Source organism: Bubalus bubalis, chromosome 3, assembly GCF_019923935.1.
Source record: "Bubalus bubalis isolate 160015118507 breed Murrah chromosome 3, NDDB_SH_1, whole genome shotgun sequence".
Lineage (NCBI taxonomy): Eukaryota > Metazoa > Chordata > Mammalia > Artiodactyla > Bovidae > Bubalus > Bubalus bubalis.
In genome coordinates this window covers 124,016,754-124,031,924 of record NC_059159.1, presented here as the reverse complement: position 1 = coordinate 124,031,924, position 15,171 = coordinate 124,016,754, and the positions used below count along the sequence as shown (strand labels likewise).

The following is a 15,171-nucleotide window of genomic DNA, read 5'->3' as shown; positions in this document are numbered from 1 at the left end:
ACTCAGAGATTAGGATCTTGCACTAATCCTTGCTTCTTCCTGTTCCTTTGTTTAAATGTGGATGAACAGGAGTTGGGTTCGGCAGCAGATAAACCAAGCTGCCCTTTGGGAAGATCTTTCCATGATAGATGAATTGGAGGTGGCCTCTCAAGTAGCCTGGTTGGGGAGTGAGTCTAAAGCCAGATAACCTGAGAAAAATTATTCACTTTTTCAACAAATGTTTACTGAGCCCCACCTACCTGCCAAGTGTGTGTGTGTTTAGTCGTTCAGTCGTGTCCTACTCTCTGTGACCTCATGGACTGTAGCCCTCCAGGCTTCACCGTCCATGGGATTCTCCAGACAAGAATACTGGGGTGGGTTGCCATTCCCTTCTCCAGGGGATCCTCCCAAACCAGGGATCGAACCCGGGTCTCCTGCATTGCAGGTGAATTCTTTACTGTCTGAGTCACCAGTGAAGACCATATCTGCCAAGCACCTGTCCTAAAACAGACACTGTCTTTGCCTTTATTATAATATGAAGAAGAAAGAAAGTGATTCTTCTCTACTGGATGAGTAACATTCTGGGGGGATCCAAAAGCAATAGGGCTTTGCTTTGAGTAAAGACATAAAGAAAGGCTTCACAAGAAAGTGATAGCTGATCTGAGACCTGGTGGGTAAGAAGGATTTCAATAGACAAAGAAGTATGCAATCCTTCTTTGGATTGGGAAAAGGTGCAATCCAGGCAGAGGAAACAGAGAGCAAAAGGTTGGAAGGACCATTCCTTCAGAAACAACTGAACAGAGAAACAGCTGGGTTCAGACTGTAGAGGGGCGTGGGAACCTACGAAAGGAGGCTCAGGAAATAAACTTTATTCTGGGGATGTGCGGAGCCACAGAAGGTTTTTCAGCAAGGTGGTGACAAGTTCCAATTTATGCTTTAGAAAGAGCCCACAGGCCATGAGTGTAGCGAAAGTGAAAGCGAAGTCATGCAGTCGTGTCCTACTCTTGCAACCCCTTGGACCGTAGCCTACCAGGTTCCTCTGTCCATGGGATTTTCCAGGCAAGAATGCTGGAGTGGGTTGCCATTTCCTACTCCAGGGGATCTTCCCGACCCAGGGATCAAACCCAGGTCTCCTGCATTGTAGGCAGACACTTTACCATCTGAGCCACCAGGGAAGTCCTGTATGTATCAGTGTAGCAGCTGGATGGAATAGGAGAGGCATAATGCAGAGGTTCTCTGGAAAGACCAAGTGACAACAGAAGTAGAAGCTGCGCCAACAATCAGAGTAAATTTGTGTATCAGCATACACACCCTAGGCTACAGGGTAGGGGAAGGAGCCAAGAGTGAGTCAGGGGCAGGAAATGAGGTCTGAATAAAACTTGGCAAAGGAGAATTTGCCCTAGAAGACAAGTCTATCAAAGTAGAGAAAGAATGAAGAACAATATCTCAGAAGCCCCATGAACGAGCCTGGCATGTGAAAGAAATCACATGTGATAAATCAGCATACATCAGAGCTGGCAGGAGCACTCAAAACAGTTCAATTCTGCATCCCCACTGCATGGATTGGGAAACCAAGATCCAAAGAACACGAAGGGCTTGCCTGGGTTCTCTAGTAAGTCCATGGCGGAGCTTCGTCTAGAATCAAGAACTCCTGCCTTCAAATCCCACAGTTAACCCCCTCCCATAGTTTCTCTGGCTAGTGTGTGGCTCCACCTTGCCAGAAAAAAGGACAAGAGCCACAGGGACCACAGGAAGCTGCCTGGAATCTAGCTCCTGTGAGGCAGATAGGAAGCTGTGGTATCAGGGAGTGTCACTCTACTCAGAGTTCAATGAGGGTGGAGCTAGAGCAAAGTCAGTGAAGGCAGAAAGAAAAGATAGGGAGAGGGATATTTTGAAAGAAAAGTTAGCAGGATTAAGTGAATGATGCTCCAAGAATAAAGAAAACAAAAAACTGGGCATTCAAAAGCTCTGGTGATATTAGATCCATGTGGGAAGTCATCGTCTTAGTGAACAAGTCCAGATTACAGGTGACTCACAAAGTGAGGAGACTAGAGGGCTGGAGAGCATGGAAGACAGAGGGTTTATTTGGAGTGAAATTATGAGCTTGGTTTGGATAGACTGAGTCTAAGTGACGGTAGAACCCCAAAGCTAATTTTTTGAGCACTTACTCTATCATGAGCACATGAAGGTTTTAAGCCTCATGAAACTCCTTGAGGCAGTATAATTATTATCCTTATTAGATAGATGAGAAACTGAGAAATGGAGCTGTAAATAAATTTGTCCAAGATTCCCCAGCTTGTAAATGTCCAAGCCAGATATCAAACCCAGGTCTGGCTGACTCCAAAGCTTACTCTCATTATCACTGCATTCCAACTTCATCATGGAAGAGCTACAGAGAGGAGACAGTTGAAGAAGACTAGATACATTTGGAGAGGAGAAAGAGAAAAGTAAGAGTATGGCAAACCCCAAGCAAGACGATGAGCCCAGTAAAGAGTCAAAGAGGAGCAGAAAGAGGAAGAGGGAGAATAAATAGAGTCTTTGTCACAGAAGCCAAAGCTGGAGCAAGTTTTCAGCCAAATGTCAAGACAAATCTTGAAGTTAATCCAAAGTGTCTCATGTGAAAATGTGCTGTGACCACAGAGGAATCTTGGGTAACAAGAAATCCCAATATTTGTATGTGCCTGGGTTGCCTGCAAGACTCAGAAGGGAGAGTCAGAATGCAGATGAGAGCTCTAGTTAGGGCAGGGCTAAAACAATCAGATATACAAAGGCATATCAGGAAATGTGCCCTGACACACTCCAGGGAATAGCAGAAACAAATTCTGAGGATGGGGGGAAAATCTGATTTCCAGAGTTGCTTTTTATTTTATTAGGTATGTCCAGTTTTCAATAACAACAAAAAAATAGAAGATATGAAAAGAAAAAGAGAGACTGTGTCATATAGTGAAGCATATGATACAATATGCTTCGATTGAAAATCAATAGAAACTCTACCTGAGGAAACCCAGTTATTTTAACTTAGCTTTTTTAATAATGTTCATGGAGAAGGAAATGGCAACCCACTCCAGTACTCGTCTGGAAAATTCCATGGATGGAGGAGCCTGGTAGGCTACAGTCTATGGGGTCGCAAAGAGTCGGACATGACTGAGCGACTTGACTTTCTTTCTTTCTATAGTTCCTTTTGGAGAAGGAAATGGCAACCCACTCCAGTGTTCTTGCCTGGAGAATCCCACAGACGGAGGGGCCTGGTGGGCTACAGTCTATGGGGTTGCAAAGAGTTGGACACGACTAAGCAACTAACACACACACACACAATTATGTTCAAAGAAGGCAAAGAAACAATATCTAAAGAATTAAATAAAAGAATGAGAATAATGTCTCAGCAAATAGAGAATAACAATAAAGAGATAGAAATTATAAAGACACACCAAATAGAAATTTGAGGTTGAAAAGTATTAACACTATAACCAAAATAAAAACATTTACTAAAGGAACTCAACAGCAGAATTGAGCAGGCAGAAGTAAGAATCAGCAAACTTGCAGTTAGGTCAATTGAGGTGATTCAACTGAAGAAGAGAAATTTTTTTTAAGTGAATTAAAAAAGAGCGAGTCACCTTGTGAACTGCCGCTGCCACCAAAGGTGAGTGCAGGCATGTGAGTCGGAGATCTAGAGCTCCCTCACCATGAGGACTTTATCACAAGCACAGGCTCTAGGTCCAGGGGCTTAAACAGTTGCCACTTGTGGGCTTAGTTGCCCCGGGGCCTGTAGAATCTTCCTGGAGCATGTATTTTTACGGTGTCCCTGCATTGGCAGGCGGATTCTCGATCACTGAACCACCAAATAAATCCAGAAGTTTTAACTTACATTTCTTTTAGCCTAAAGCACCAAATGGAAAAAGTGTAGGACAAGAAAAAAGTCATCCATACATACAGTAAAAAAGCAACTCAAATTAAGAGGCCCACAAACAAGAAAAAAAAGGGAAAACTGAAGAATGAAAAGGTGTTGGATCTCAACCTTATTGGTGAAAAACTGCAGTGGTTTCAAAATCATCTTGAACCTCAAAAAAGTGGGATATTCAAAGAGATGCTTGTGAATTAATTGAAAGGTATTTGAATCAATTCAGTAGCGAGCTGCAGCAGATTGAGTTACAGAGCTGCATCAAGCACAGGCGGCGGGGGAGGGTGGGGGGCGGCGCTGCTCGCAGGAGGCAGTCATCAAGCAGACCCTGGAGCGAGAGCGGGCAGCAGTACCAAGGCTATAGCCTCGAGATTCCAGACACTTTATTTATTTATTTTTAAATGTAAGACTGTTTATTTAACTTCAAGAACATTTCAACATTCTAAACATACAAAAAAAAAAAATAACAACATTGCAGATTGTGTTTAGTACAGAAGGTTCTTGAACTTCCACTGGTGCAGTGGCTCTTGGCTTTGCTGACAATGAACAGCTCTACAGTTTGTTTAAAAAAAAAAAAAACAAAAAAAAAAAAAAAACAAAAAACATTTTAAAACTACCGCACTTCAACTAAAAAGGATCCAAAACACTTGTCATGCTTGCTGACACCGCCACCGCCCCACTCCCCTGCCTTTTCCACAGCTAAGAATGGCAGCAGGATGCTATGTCACCGTATACAAAAACAAGACAATCTGAAGCTAAATGGATGCCCACTGCAGTGTCCACAGGTCCAGCCCCACAGTGCAGGCCCTGAGCTACCGCCCCTCCAGAAGGCATTGCCCCCACAGCCTCCATACCAAGCAAGGAGCATCAAGAGTGTGTCTCGGTTGCTTTGTTCTTTTTACAGACTATAGATATGTACAGTTGGGAACTCGGGATTTCTAGCCAATGACCATAGAATTAACACACCACCTTAGAAATTTCTTTTTTAATGCCAGAAACATCTTTAAATGCCTTGTCACACCAACAGCAATGTGCACAGAGTGAGGAGAACACGAGAGCCTTTTCACCTTAAAAATGTTTGGAAATATGCACAACTTTGAAACAGTTTCCAGGTGCTCTGGACACCCATGGCCACTTAATGTAAACCACTGACAATTGCTAGAGCACTTTGAGGGACTACACATGATCATGATCCAACTGGGTAATTAAACATAATGAGGGCAACAGACACCTCTTGGATGAGAGGTGTGTCAATCAAGGCACTCCCTACTCTAAGGTATTCACAAGGAGACAGATCAACAGGTTTGTTTGTTTGTTTTAATTCACCCTCTCCCTCCTCCTCCTCCTCCTCTTCGTCTTCCTCTTCCACCTTTTTCCGGGCAACTTTAGCAGGACCCTTGGCGCCATCAAACTTCCCTTTAGACTTAGAGTCTGCGACATCCTTCTCATACTTCAGCTTCTGCTGCCTTGTTGATGTATGGCTGCTTCTCACTGTCACTTTAAGTTATTCCACATCTCACCCAGCTTCTTTGCCACATCTCCAATAGAGAAGCCAGGGTTTGTAGACTTGATCTTGGGGTGGAATTCAGAGCAGAATAGGAAAAATCCAGACGGTGGTCTCTTGGGGGCATTAGGGTCCTTCTTCCTGCCTCCCTTAGCTGATCCGTAATCCTTCATTTCCTGATCATAGCGCACTTTATCCGCCTTTGCCATTTCATCGAATTTCGACTTCTCTTTCCCTGACGTGGTCTTCCACCTCTTAGAGCATTTCTTGGAAAATTCAGCAAAATCGACAGGGACCTCTGGGTTTTTCTTCTTATGTTCCTCTCTGCATGTCTGCACAAAGAAGGCATAAGCAGACATCTTGCCTTTGGTTTCTTGGGATCACCTTTAGCCATCTTGACTGTATTGTTTGCTAGTCTGGGCAGCACAGGGCAGGACGCGCGGCTCAGCGCTCCACAGCCTCGCGCTAGCTGCCTCCATGAGAGCCGCCTCTCCAGACATTTTAAATGCAGATAATCTGAAAACTTTTAGGAAATAGGATTTTTATCTGAAGAAATTGCCAAACATTAAAATGAGAAAAAGTCTTCATGGTGAGAGCCTGAAAGCCTTCTCCCAAAATAAGGATTTTCTCTTAATATTTCCCAGCATTGTAATGGAGTTTTTAGCCAGGGCGATTAGGCAAAAATCAGAAATAAAAGACATCCAGACTGGAAAGAAAGAAGTAAAACTATCAGATGGCTAGTCTAATATAAAGAAAATCTTAAGAAATTCACAGACACACACTTTTAGACTAATAAATTCAGCAAGACTGTGGGATACAAGATCGACATACAAAATACTGTTCTGTTTCTGTATACTAGCAATGAAGAATCCAAAAATGAAATTCAGAAAACAACTCCATGTGCAGTTGTACTGAAAGAATAAACCATTTAGGAATAAATTCAAGACAGAAATTTAAGATCCACACACTGAAATTCTAAAACATCATTAAAAGAAATTAAGAGCTAAATAAATACAAAGAATCTCATGTTCATGAACTTAAAATAGCAATATTCTTCAAATTAATCTATAGATTCAACTCAATCCCTACCAAAATCTAGCTGGATTGTTTGTTTTTAAGAAACTATCTAATCCTTAAATTCATAGAGAAATGTAAGAGATCCAGAATAGACAAAACAATTTTGCAAAGGAAGAAAAATGTTAGAGGGCTTATACTTCCTAATTTTAAAATTTATTACAAAGCTATACTAATCAAGACCACTTGGATCTAGTATAAGGGTAGACCTATTGATCAATAGAATAGAATTGAGAGTTCAGATATAAACCCATATATTTATAATCAGTTGATTTTCCTCAAGACAGTTCAATGGGGAAAAAAATAGTTTTCTCAACAAATGGTCCTCGAACAAGATCTCCAAATGTAAGAGAATGAAGTTGGACCTCTCTCTCATACCACATACAAAAATTAACTCATATCTAAATATCTAAATGTAAAAGCTAAAACTATAAAACAATTATAATAAAATATGGGTGTATATCTTCATGACCTTGTATTAGATAGTGATTGCTTAGAATGGCACCTAAAACACAAGCCACAAAAGAAAAATAACAAATTAGAATTCATCAAACTTAAAAATGTTTGCTTCTCAAAGGATAGTATCAAGAAACTAAAGAGATAAGCCACAGAATGGGAGAAAATATTTGCAAATCCTGTATCTGATAAAGGTCTAGTATCCAGAATTTTTAAAGAACTTTTAAAACTCAGCAATAAAAAGATAAATATCCCAAACAAAAAGTGGATAAAGGACTTGAAGAAATAAACTTTTCTCTAAAGAAGATATATAAACTGCCAATAAACACATGAATATTATTAATTATTAGGGAAATGCAAATCAAAACTACAGTGAAATACTACTTCATACTCACTCTGTGTGTGTGTGTATGTGTGTGTGCATGTGTATTTGAGCACTCACGTGCATTCAGTTGTGTCCTACTGTTTGTGGCCTGGTGGAATGTAGCCTGCCAGGCTCCTCTGGTCCATGGAATTTTCCAGGCAAGAATACTGAGTGTGTTAGCTACTCAGTCGTGTCCGACTCTTTGTGATCCCATGGACTGTAGCCCACTAAACTCCTCTGTCCATTAAATGCTCAAGGCAAGAATACTGGAGTGGGTTGCCATTCCTTCCCCAGGGGATTTTCCCAGACCAGGGTTCAAACCTGGGTCTCCCACAATGCAGGCAAATTCTTTACCATCTGAGCCCCTAGAGTACTCCCAAAGTGAAGGTGTTAATGGCTCAGTCATGTTGACTCTCTGTGACCCCATGGATTGTAGCCTGCCAAGCCCCTCTGGTCAAGGCTATGGTTTTTCCAGTGGTCACGTATGGACTGTGAAGAGAGTTGGACTGTGAAGAAAGCTGAGTGCCAAAGAATTGATGCTTTTGAACTATGGTGTTGGAGAAGACTCTTGAGAGTCCCTTGGACTGCAAGGAGATCCAACCAGTCCATTCTGAAGGAGATCAGCCCTGGGTGTTCTTTGGAAGGAATGATGCTGAGGCTGAAACTACAGTACTTTGGCCACCTCATGCAAAGAGTTAACTCATTGGAGAAGACTGTGATGCTGGGAGGGACTGGGGGCAGGAGGAAAGGGGGACGACAGAGGATGAGATGGCTGGATGGCATCACCAACTCGATGGACATGAGTTTGAGTGAACTCCGGGAGATGGCGATGGACAGGGAGGCCTGGCGTGCTGCGATTCATGGGGTCACAAAGAGTCGGACGCGACTGAGTGACTGAACTGAACTGAACTGAAGCCACTCTGTCCGGGGATTTCCCAGGCAAGAATAGTGGAGTGTGTTGCCATTCCCTTCTCCAGGGGATCTTCCCCACCTAGGGATTGAACTCAGGTCTTCTGCATTGCAGGCAGATTCTTTACCAACTGAGTCACCAGGGAAGCCCCCAAGAATACTGAAGTGGGTTGCTATTTCCTCCTCCAAGGGATCTTCTTGACACAGGAATCAAACCCACATCTCTTGTATCTCTTGCTTTGGCAGGCAGGTTCTTTACCAGCTGAGCCACTGGAGAAGCCCCTCATACCCACTGTCTTTTCTATTATGACCACTAGAATGGTCATAATAGAAAAGACAGACAATAACAACTGTTGTTGAGGGTGTAGAGAAATCATAAATTTATACATAGATAGTGGGAATGTAAAAGGATACAACTGCCTTAGAAAATAGTTTGGCAGTTTCTTAAATCATTATGCAAAGAGTTACCATATGACCATATACTCTACTCCTGGGTATACTACCAAGAGAAGTGAAAACATATGTTCAGATAAAAACTTTTACATGAATGTTCACTACAATGTTATTCATAATAGCCAAAAAGTAGAAACAACTCAAATGTCCATCAACTGATGAATGGATAAGCAAAATATGGTATATCTATACAATATGATATTATTCAGCCTTAAAAAGGACTGAATTACTGATTCTTGTTAGAACGCAATGAACCTTGAACACTTATGCTACATGATAGAAACTAGACACCAAGTACAGCACATTATAGGATTCCATTTCTATGGCATGTCCAAAATAGGCAAATCCATAGAGATAGAGAGACTAGTGGTTGCCAGGGGCTAAAGCGAGAGATGAATGGAGAGTGATGGCCTAAAGGGTATAGGGGATGATGAAATGTTCTGGTGAGAGTTGTACAGTCTGTGAGCCTGCTAAAATCTACTGAATTATACACTTTAAAAGGGTGAATGTTATGGTATGTAAATTATACTTCAATGAGAAAGAGCAGGTAGAACTTTCCAAAACAAATATTGAGTGGTTGCTTAATCCCTCAGAGAACATCAAGAATTCATTTAGATAATCTAGAAAAAAAATTTTACTCAACTATTAAATTATTTTAAACTTATAACTCTGAAACTTAGCTTATGTTGTATTTTGAACTACCTTCTTACAAAGTGATATGTTATTTACAGCTGGATTTATAGAGAAATGTCTGGAAAGTTGTTATCTGAAATATCAACAGTGGTTGCCTTTGGGAGATGGAATCCTGTGTAGTTTTAAATTTATTCTAACGCTTTTATGTATTACTTACATTATATATATGCATATGTATCAACTTTATAATCACTAAAATCTATAAAGCTCTTTTTGTTTTGGCAGAAGAAAAAAACACTGGCTATGCTGATAAAATGTTGATAGATAATTTTAAAGATTCTTTCTACTCACATGAAGCCAATGGAATTTTGCTAGTTGATCCCAAGGGGGGAAAATGCCCAATTAGCCAAGTGATCACAATTCAAGAATTATTTTTTGGATAATGAACAAGGACCTGTGCTAAGCCATGCTGTGTGAGAGAGAAGGACATTTAGGGCGTGGTTACTGCATCCAAGGGTCTTTTGATGCGATAAAGGACCTCAGATATGTAAATAAATAACTGAAAGGAGGCAGAACAGAAGTCTAACAGAGAGGCACCTGAGACACTGCAGAGTCCCCGAGGAAGCTGTGATAAGCTGTAGTTCACTATCTCCAGATTCAAAGACAGGACAGCTTTAGAGGTTCGTCTTGAAGGCGAAAGCTGGAGTTCAGTTCAGGGGGAGAAGGGGAGACAAAGCCAGAAGTGAGCATTTAAGAGCCTTACCCACTTTTCCCAACCCCTGCCCCCATCACCATCACCACAGCTCCTCCTTCCTGAATCCCTTATACTTCTGGGCCCTCACACAGTTGTTCACCTGGAATGCCCTTCCCTCCCTCATTACCTCATTCCCTCCTGCTGTTCTGTAAGAATCTGGTATTCTCAGGCTCCTGTCACTCTTCCAAAAGAAGACTTCCAAGAAGTCTCCTTGACTGAGACAGGTTGAGTCCAAGGCCTCCCGCCTGTGCTCTGACAGCATTCTGAGTCTGTCTCTATCGCCGCACACTACACTCTGCATTGTAATGACCTGTTGAGTATTTGTTTCCTCCACCAGACTGTGAGCTCAGGTGACTGAGCTAGGAAGGGCTAGGAACCTGGCACAGAGTGCCGGTTGTTACTGAATGGAACACACACTGTGGCTAGTCCAGGAAATAGGAATGGTAGGCACCCCACTCCAGTACTCTTGCCTAGAAAATCCCTTGGATGGAGGAGCCTGGAAGGCTGCAGTCCATGGGGTCGCTGAGGGTCGGACACGACTGAGCGACTTCACTTTCACTTTTCACTTTCATGCATTGGAGAAGGAAATGGCAACCCACTCCAGTGTTCTTGCCTGGAGAATCCCAGGGACGGGGGAGCCTGGTGGGCTGCCATCTATGGGGTCCCACAGAGTGGGACATGACTGAAGCGACTTAGCAGCAGCAGCAGCAGCCATGGAGTTCTGTGTGCCCAGTGCACCCCCCCACTCCCTTTGTCTAGGAGCCAGCACTGCCCTCCTGGCCTCAGAGTCAGGCCAGCAATGCGGGCTGGGCCAGTTATCACTCCTCATGCCCCAGCTAGTGAGACTCACCCAGGAATATAAGGGGCCCAAGCCAGGCCACTCAGAGTTCCTCCCCCAGGGCAACTGGGAAAAGGTGTACTTTCCCGATTGAGGAGTTCAGCTGACAGTGGCCTTATTGCTTGCCAGGTGTAGGAAAACCTATCTGCAGGAGAGAATGACATGTAAGACAAGCAAAAATGAGAGGAAGCAGAAATGGTGTTATGGTAGTTAATGATAATCTTGGAGACCCTGGTTCCTGTCTTTGAGATTCCCAGAACTGCGCTCATTCAGGCAGATCTTTCTTCATAGACAGGGATCTTACAATAAATACTTCTGTGGGAATAAGCTGGTCAGGCAGGCTACGTTTCTGTCACTTACAAGAATATCCCTGTCCAATGCTGGGATCCTCAGTAAGACATACAGCTGGAAAGATCAGCAGAGGCCAGGTTGGGGAGGATTCTAAATGCCATATGAGGGGTGTTAGAGTTTATTTGTAGGTACAGTAATGGGTAATGAGTAGTCAGAGCCTCAGGAGATAATACCAACAACACATAAGTTTTTAATTAGAGGGAGAGGGGAAATGGAAGCCCAGTTGGAAATGCAAAGTGAAAACACCCCCATATATCAGCAAGGTCAAGGAGAAATAAGGTTGAAGAAAACCCTAATTTTGTTATGTAGGAAGGAGCAGCAAGGCTTGTGATAAATGGGAAAGTAAAGGAGAAAGGTGGGCATGTCGAATAAATAGTCATTTCTAAAACACTGCAAACAGCTCCATGTGCAAACATTAGTCACTAATACAAATGAGATCTCTGGGGTTTTATAAACAAGCAAGCCGTTGCCAAGACTCACATCTGGCAGATGATACATCCATCATGTGTAAATACTTCACGTAGCATCGATTACCCTGATCAATTTTAGGCATCTATCATTTTCCAGGCCTGCAACTCAGCACAGGGAAATTACAAAGAAATGGGATGTTCTGATCTTTCTACAGCTGGCTCATAGGAAAACAGTGAATAAATCCATGGCAAAACTCAGGTGGCTTCTGAGGTATAAAGAAAAAAATGTTTTTTTTTGTTTTTCCATAGAATACTTTCTTAAACTAGGTCAAGAAATCATCATCTTCAAAATTCAGTACAGAAACCATCCTCAACTTGGGAGGGAGAAAGATCAATGACACCCAAGAAACAGGGATAACAGATGCTTAAAACAGGGAGCCACAGTCACCGGACCTGATACAGCAGTATGACATCTACTTAAAGCAAGATAAAGCAAGACTGGAAAGGTGAAAGGTGGAAAGGAGGTTAGGTTTTATCGTGTAGGCAAAGGGAAGTCGTAAGAGGTTTTATAAGCAGGAAAAAGACATGGTCAAAACGGTTCAGAAAGAGCCTTTTGTAGGCAGAACAGAAGGCAATAAGGTCCCCTCAAGTGGGGAGAAAATCGACTCAGGATTGTCAGTCAAGAGAGATGATGGGGGTTGGAGCACTGTGTTAGGTGAGTGAGGAGCACTTCAGACAGAGGTGGTGGCTGAGGCCCTGGAGTGGGTGGGAGAGCGTGACTGACATGCCAAAGAGAGAGAAGGCAGCTGATGCTGAACCCTTATTAGGTACCAGCGCTACTCTGGGCACTTCCTACATACTATCTCATTTAGTCCCTCAAAGCAATGCTGCACTGGACCTCCTTGGTGGTCCAGTGGTTATTAAGACTCTGCACTTACAACACAAGGGGTGCAGGTGTGATTCCTGGTCAGGGAACTAGGATCCCACATGCTGCAGCAGAAAAATTAAATACAATAATAATAAAAAACAATCCTGCAGGGTAACCATTATTATTTCCAAATTTACAAATAACACAAAGGAGACTCCGAGAGGTGAAATAGCTTGCCTGAGACCATACAAATTTTGCAGATACAAAAGCCTGCGTCTTTTTGCAAAATGAGACAGCCTCCTGGTGTACATTTTTTATCCCTCTCAACCTCCTCAGGTAGGCGCTGAGGCGGAGATTTAAAACTTGACTGATGCTTCCAGCTGGTGAGTGCCCAATACTGGACGGGAGCCCAAGCTCGACCCGCTCCCGTTTCCCCTCACTCCCTGCCCAGCTGACCTGGTAAATGAGCCTTTGTTCTCCCACGTTGTGTAGCTCCCTCGTGATCACTGTTAAACCAGAAAGTCTTATTGGGTTTGTTTCAAAACGGACCCTAGGAAGGGCCTGGGGGAGGATGTGGAATGGGGATGGCCCTTCCTCCCGCCAGGAGGAGCCTCAGCACCTTTGAAAATAATTCCCCCAAAGTCTCCTAAAACCCTAGGTCTCTACCCAGCAGCCCTGGCCTGCCGAGGTAATTTCCAAAGCCCCAGCCTTGAAGGCTCACAAATCCTCCGTTCATGTTCAGACATATAAATTGCATTCGCAGAGAGAACTACGCATCTGGTGGTGTGATTGTGAAGAAGAGAAGATGCTGGAGTTCAAGTGCACACACGTGAGCACACTCAGGGCCTGGCCCATCTCCAGCAGAGCCCAGCGGGAAGGCTGGGCCTCTCCAGCCCTCTCCAGGCTGAGATGAAAGGAGTCCATTTCCCTCCTAAGAGTGTCCTAGGAGTAGGGGAGAGGGATCCTCCCGCACTAACAGACTCACACACAACTTCAGGTCATTGTCACTGGAATTAACAGGTTCACTCAAGAGGCTCAGCCCAGAGCGTTTGCTGGAGTGAATGGGGCAAATTTTTCCTGCAGACAGACCAAAGACTCTGGATTTTTTCCTTTGGCACTTCCAACTAGTAGTTTATCAGAATTCCGATGAACAAAATACTTTTCAATCTGTTCACATTTACCTTAAAACCTTGATCTGTTTTAGGCTCTGTGCTGGATTCTAAGGACCCAGAGATTGCACCTGAACTCAAGTTCTCAGTCCAGGGTGGAAACCAAACAGTGAATGAGGTCAAGGACTTGAAAAGGCCTCTTGGCGGGTCTGGAGGTAAACAGACCTGGGTTCACATCTCAATCTTCATACTTGCTAGTTGTAAGGTCATAAGCACGTCATTTCAATAAAGGAGCCTCTGTTTCTTCATCTGGAAGTTAGAATCTATCCAGCAGAGTTGGTATATGGAAGAGAGAGAGAGGATTGGTATAGCACCCAGGATGGAAAAGATGTGCCATATATGCTACTGATTATTAAGAGAAGAGAGTAAATATTTTCAGTCGATAGAATTAGTGAAAGTTTCCTGGAGGAGGTAGTATCTACATAAGATCCTAAAAGATGGATAGATTTTGACCTGGTTTTGAGGGATTAAAGGGAAGAGTACAGGGGCTTTTTAGGGCAGTGAAATTGTTCTGTATGATACAGTAATAGTGGAAACATGTCACCATGCATTTGTCAGAATGTACAGCACAAAGAGTGAACCCTAATGTAAACTATGGACTTAATAATAATGTATCAACATTGGTTCATTAGTTGCGGGAAAATATATTACACTAACACAAGATGTAAATAACAGGGGAAACTGGAGGGGGTTGTGTGTGTGTGAGAACTCTGCACTTTCTGATCAATCTTTCTGAAAATCTAAAAAACAAACAAGCGAAAAAAAAAAAAGCCAGGAAAGAGAACTTTATACAAAAAGCTGATATAAACAAAGGCCAGGTGGTCATGACATGTGGCTGGAGCATGAAGCACCTGGAGAAGAGTGATCCCAGAAAGGTGGGTTGAATATCATGTTAAACTGTTTATGCTTTATCCTGAGAGTATGGAGAGATGGTAAATATTTCAAAGTGCTAAAATGATCAGACTGCATTTAAGGATCATCAGTTAAGATTACCCCTGAACAGATAGGAATCTGTAACAAAGGACGGGACAAGAAATGGTAAAAATCTGAGTTAAGACAGCAGCAATGGGATGGAGAAAGGTGGCCAGACGCAAGAGCTGGCCTGAGGTTGTCTCTGTCAGAATCTGGTGATTGATCTATTGACGTGAGTGGGAGAAGGGGAGAAGTCTAGGAGAATGCCTGGTTTCTGATTGATGCTAAACTGGTGGGGAATGGGGGGTGGCAGGGAGGGGTTAGGGACATCCCTTTGGAGATCTGGAATGTAGGAAGGCTAGATCTGAAGGTACAATGACCGTGCCCAGCTTCAACATGTTTTTGCTGCTGCTGCTGCTGCTAAGTCGCTTCAGTCGTGTCCGACTCTGTGCGACCCCATAGATGGCAGCCCACCAGGCTCCCCTGTCCCTGGGATTCTCCAGGCAAGAACACTGGAGTGGGTTGCCATTTCCTTCTCCAATGCATGAAAGTGAAAAGTGAAAATGAAGTCGCTCAGTCATTCTGACTCTTTGCGACCC

General features: G+C 43.2%; 1 long non-coding RNA gene and 2 pseudogenes across 1 annotated transcript; 2 read left to right on the top strand and 1 right to left on the bottom strand.

Moving 5' to 3' along the window:
• The first annotated feature begins 1,964 nt into the window (after positions 1 to 1,964).
• On the top strand, positions 1,965 to 10,956 carry LOC102391574 (annotated as a pseudogene).
• Positions 4,848 to 5,921, bottom strand: LOC102408566 (annotated as a pseudogene).
• A 1,869-nt stretch (positions 10,957 to 12,825) lies between the features above and the next one.
• LOC123332866 lies at positions 12,826 to 14,568 on the top strand. Its single transcript, XR_006549996.1, has 3 exons — positions 12,826 to 12,874; positions 13,255 to 13,320; positions 13,696 to 14,568. It is a non-coding gene; the product is annotated as an uncharacterized LOC123332866 (long non-coding RNA).
• The last annotated feature ends 603 nt before the right edge of the window (positions 14,569 to 15,171 follow it).